The following is a 5646-nucleotide window of genomic DNA, read 5'->3' on the forward strand; positions in this document are numbered from 1 at the left end:
CCCCCCCAAAAAAAAAAAAAAAAAAAAAAACAACAGCAACTCATTCTGCTGCACTAGAGAAAATAACAAGTTTAATGCCAGCATAAGGTGCACCAAAGCAGTTATACTGAAATCTCACCGTCTTCCTTTCAAGTAAAGCTTCTTTGCTTTTATGGATTGAAGGGTGCTAGTTTATCCTAACATGTGCACTCTTGGATATCTTGATAAGTAATAGATCTAAAGATTCCTCATTGTTTATGTGTGCAAATTCTTGTATGTTTTTAATGTTATTGTATATGTTATGTAACTAATAAGTTGGTTATATGTATCATTAATTTTGTTCATATATATATATATATATAATTTATTAATTAATATTTATTTATCTTTAATATTTATCAAATATTTGATTAATGAATCTAAAGTAAAAATAAAATTTTTGGGACAAAAATACTTTACAAATAAAATTATAAAATTTTTATAATTATGAGATTTTCATTGTATTAAATCATTGCTTCTAAATGTTTCTCATCAATGCTCTAATAAAACTAAATATTAATTAGAACGGTTGCGACTGATACATATTATATTTTTTTTTATAAAACAAAACAATTGTTCTTATAAATCAAAATATAAGAGATACCTAAAACTAATATGAAGATACTTGTTAGATTAAATCACAAGAAAAATTAATACAATTATATATATAATAGCATTTTGAGATATGTTTATTAAATAAAATTAGAATAAAATCAAAACAATTTTTAATGATTTGATATAAGAATAATTTAATTAAAATTCATTCTTTTTATTAATACAATTATTTCTTTTAATTTTTTTATCATAATATTTTTTTATGATAAAAAATAGCTTATCAAAACTATAAAATTTAGTTTTAAAAATAAATAAATAAATACATATTTTTTTAATAATTTTGACTCTAATGTATCAAAAAGATATTTGCAGACAATGAATAAAATTATGCAAAACAAATTAGTTTTTGTTTTTTGATAAAAAAAATAATGTTTCTCCTTAGAAGAAGTATAGTTTATTGAATAAAAAGTAACATCAATTAAAAAAATATATTTGCAATAACTATAATTAAAATGACTTCAACTTAATTTTCATAGAATATTCATAACCATAAACTTAAAAAAAAAAAATCACAACAGGTTCATATGTAATTGATTTTGGTCAATGATTTTTTATATAGTTTGTTCATCATTATAAAGATGATTTGAGATAACTCAATTTTTTTATTTTTTTCATATTAAAATGATTTTATTTTTATTAAAAATAAAACTCAAATAACTGCTTTTAGAGATATAATTAATTTTTTACTTTTAAAAGCAAAGTAACTGGAATACACTTAAAAGCAAAATTTATTTAATTGGATTCTAGAGGATTTTTTGTATTTTTATTAAGTGTTTTTTTTTGTTATTACTAGGTATCAAGAGAGGTAATTTAGTATTTTAATAAATATAAAAAAGTGATTGGCGTGCACATTATACCCACTAATAAGTAAACCACCTTTTTGTATTTAGGTGGAGTGTATGACAACCAAAAAGGTCATTCTTTGTATTTTTGGAATCATCACTCAAGGATCTCTATTCTCAAGTTATCCTTGGGCTACACGTGTATCTTAATTTGGCATTGGCTAGCTTTTTTTTTCCTTTTTTTTTCCTTCTTGATTTTTGAACTTAGCTAGCTTTTTTTTTCCTTCTTGATTTTTGAACTTGACATTTTAAATATTCACAACAATTCTTTAATTTTTTATTTTTAGATTTGATCCATATTTTTTATTTTAAATAATTTGTAGAGGTGATTTTTTTAATTCATCCTCTTTCAATCTTTTTTATCTATCATATTTAGTCCTTATTTTTTATTATTATTTGAGTTGACTTTTAAAATAGGTTTTTTTCTCACTAATTCATCCTCCATTTTTTTTTCATATCAGATTTTATTGTTATTCCTGTAATTGCTATTATTGTTTACTTTGGTTAATTTATTAAATCTAATATTTTTTTAATTTTATCATTTAATAATTAACTGAAAATTTAACTTCTTTATTGAGCTCGAGTTTAGGATTTTATGGGTTTTGAATTTGAGAGACTAAATCACGTTAGAAGATTTGCTGGGGTTCGCTTAATTGTTTTCTTTTAATTAAACTCATAATTTTTCAATTTTATCTTTCAATATTTAATCTAATTGGAGATTGAACTTTGTTATTTATTTTTATTTTTTTATAGGATTTATCACTAATTTTGAAAATGACCTCAGTTTTCTCTCAGCTCTTTTTATTTTTCAATCTTTGTTAAATTTAGTTTTTTTTAATAAGTTAAATTAACTATTTAAATATAAATTTGAGATAATCACTTCATGATATTTTATTTAATTTACCTTTTAAATCATTGCTTTTGTGACACGTGTATCCTTTTTTAGTGTCTTCATGCAATCTTTTATAGTGATGTTAGAACATTCTTGTTAAGCTTTTTTTTATGGTGGGGGAGTGTCCATTATGGAGTTACATTGAGTTTCTAGCGAACTTTTGTTTCTTCACTTTTCAAGTAGTATGATATTGACAAATCATTTTTTATAATTAATTATTGAAAATTATTTTATTTGATTTATATGTTATTGTTATCTTTTTTTTTTCTTCATATTATTAATTAACTAGGCTTATTAAAAACAATGACATAATTGGATAATCTCTTAAATATTCTTTAATAAATTAATTTAATGAATAATCTTAGTAAAAAAAAAAAATATCTAATAAAAGACTAGGTGCTAAAGACCTTATTTAAATCCCTAGAAAAATAGCACAAATGTGCATAAGCTTTGAAGACCACATCCACGTCCCTGGGTTTTCTTTTGAATGAATAGACTACACATCATTTATTTTTGTTTTTCTTTTTTCTTTTTAATGTAGTAAATGATGAGTCATTTGTTTAGGTAAATAAACCCAATGACATTAAGATCGATCATATCTATAATTGAAAAGTAGCCAACCAAATACTTTATCTATTCTTTTTATTTTTCTAGTGACTCTCTCTCTCTCTCTCTCTCTCTCTCTCCCCTTAAAACCGAAAGACTTAAATTTTAAAAAAGTTCATGACTGAAATGTAAAATTCTAAAAAAATAGGGACCAAACATAGAAAATTGAAAACCTCGAGGACCAAACAATAGTTTTTTTGCTACCATGAACAATAAAAAACAAAAAGAGCTATTTTTTTAGTGTTAACTTTTGTCTTTGTTGTTTCAGTTTTTTTAAACTATATTAAGATTATAATTTGTAATATCGACCCTTAATTTGTTATTGGGACCTTTCTCACCACACCAATATGTTAGAGCATGAAAATAAAATAAACTAATAAAACTTAAAAAAAATATGTATATATATCTCATTTTTAGGTTCTCAAACAATTATATAATTACAATCATTAATTTTTCTTTTCTTTTCCATTTCAACCTCTCACATTATATTAACTTGATTTTAAGTTTTATTATATCAAAAACCTATTTTTCTTATCCATGTATTTCTTTTTTATTTTGATGAAATATGCTTATTTTAGAAGTATTTTCTAAAGCAAGAACTTATCATGATAATGGAATAAATTTTCAATTTAAAAAAACTAAAAACTCATGAATAGATCACTTTCACACACATGTATGGAAAAGAACATGAACAATAAATTTGAGAAAATTATATAATACATTAATAAAAAAATATACATTTTATTTTTATTCAACATTAATGAGCAAATTATTTAAAAAGTTATGCACATTGGGCTATTATATAATTATTTATAAAATAATTAATAATTTCGTTATAAAAAAGCATTAACCTTTGCTAAAACATAGACATAATTGGATAATTATTGAAATATTATTATAACAAATTAATCTAAGAGGTTATTTCCATATCAAAATATCTAAGAAAAAGGTTAAGTGTGCTTGGCCTATAAAAAAGAAAATCATTTTAAGGTTTGTTAACTTGATTAGAGAGGGATCAAAAAGGTTAAGTGTGCTTGGCCTATATAAAAAAAATCATTTTAAGGTTTGTTAACTTGATTAGAGAGGGATCTTTTTAAGATTAATTTAGGTTAGCCAACTCACTCACAATTAACCAATTTATCCACATGTAATGGTAAGCCTAAAGTGTATGAATTTCAAAAATGGGTGAAAAGGCATTTCAACCGGTGAATTATATTAGAGAAAAAATTCAACATGATCCTGAACACTAACACAATCTTTTTTCATGAAAAAGTCACAAAAATATATTCTGATCATCATTATTATCATCATTATCATTATTTATTTTCAGATATTAGTTATGTAAATTTTTATGCAAGAGTATTTTTTATTTTTCACAAAAAAAAATACAAATTATATTTTAAAAGCTCATTTTTCCTCGAAGACCTACATAAACCAAGCCATAAAAGATGAAGAAAGAGTTTAGATTGGGCATAATTGCTCAAAGAACAAATATTTAAAGGGTAAAATGAATCAATTAACTGACTTGCTCGAATTGACTCTACAATTAACATCACATAATAGTTGTATAAGTGATCCTTTGATTTAAGATCACTAAGTTATTTTCTATAAGGAATATTATGATTTAATCCTAATTATACATAAGGATAATAAAAGGACACTATTAAATATAACATGAACTTTATAAAGGTATTTGAATGATCTAGAAAGAACTCTAAGTGAATTAGAAAATATTTTTCATATATTCTAAAATAGTATTGATTATAAATTCCTTACATAAGGTAAAATAAGATTTGAAAAAAATTTGAAATCTTATTAAAAAAATCAATGACTATAATGTTAATGATAAACATGATTTGATAAAGTAAATATACTTTATGTTATAATTTCTAAAGAAAACTTTCTTGATGAATATATAATAATTATACCAAGAAATTAATTGTTGAAATGTTAAGTTATCACGTATGACTTTTTTAATATTTAGAGGTCATAACATGTTGCTAAACGGTGCACTTGACTTTTAAATATAGATTAATTAATTTTTGAATTGATAATAAATTAAATTATTTAAACTTATGATTTATATTTGAGCTAATATATTAGAAACCTAATGGGTTACACATATTAAGAACAAATGGTTAGAAATTAAACTAGAATTTTGAATCAAATGTGATTTAATTATAAATAATTTTTAGAAATTGAGAACTTAAATATTATTAATAAAGAGGATTACAATTATAGACATAGAAAAATCAATTAGGGACTTAAATACTATAATTTCTAAAGCAAAACTTTCTTGATAAATGAATAATAATTATACCAAGAAACTGATTACTAAAAAGTTAAGTCAAATTATATATAATTTTTTTAATATTTAGGAGTCATGATATGTTGATAAACGATATATTTAATCTTTAAATATATATCAATTAATTTTTAAATTGATAATAAATTATATTATTTAATTCAATTTATTTAAAATTATGATTTATATTTAGGCTAATATATTAGAAACCTAGTGAGTTACATATATTAAGAACAAATGGTAAGGAAATATACTAGAATGTGGAATCAAATGTGAATTGATTGTAAATAATTTTTAGAAATTGAGAACTCAAATATAATTAATAAAAAGAAGTACAATTATAAACATAGAAAATCAAGTAGGGACTT

This window comes from Populus euphratica, unplaced genomic scaffold (assembly GCF_000495115.2).
Source record: "Populus euphratica unplaced genomic scaffold, PopEup_1.0 scaffold459.1, whole genome shotgun sequence".
Classification (NCBI taxonomy): domain Eukaryota; kingdom Viridiplantae; phylum Streptophyta; class Magnoliopsida; order Malpighiales; family Salicaceae; genus Populus; species Populus euphratica.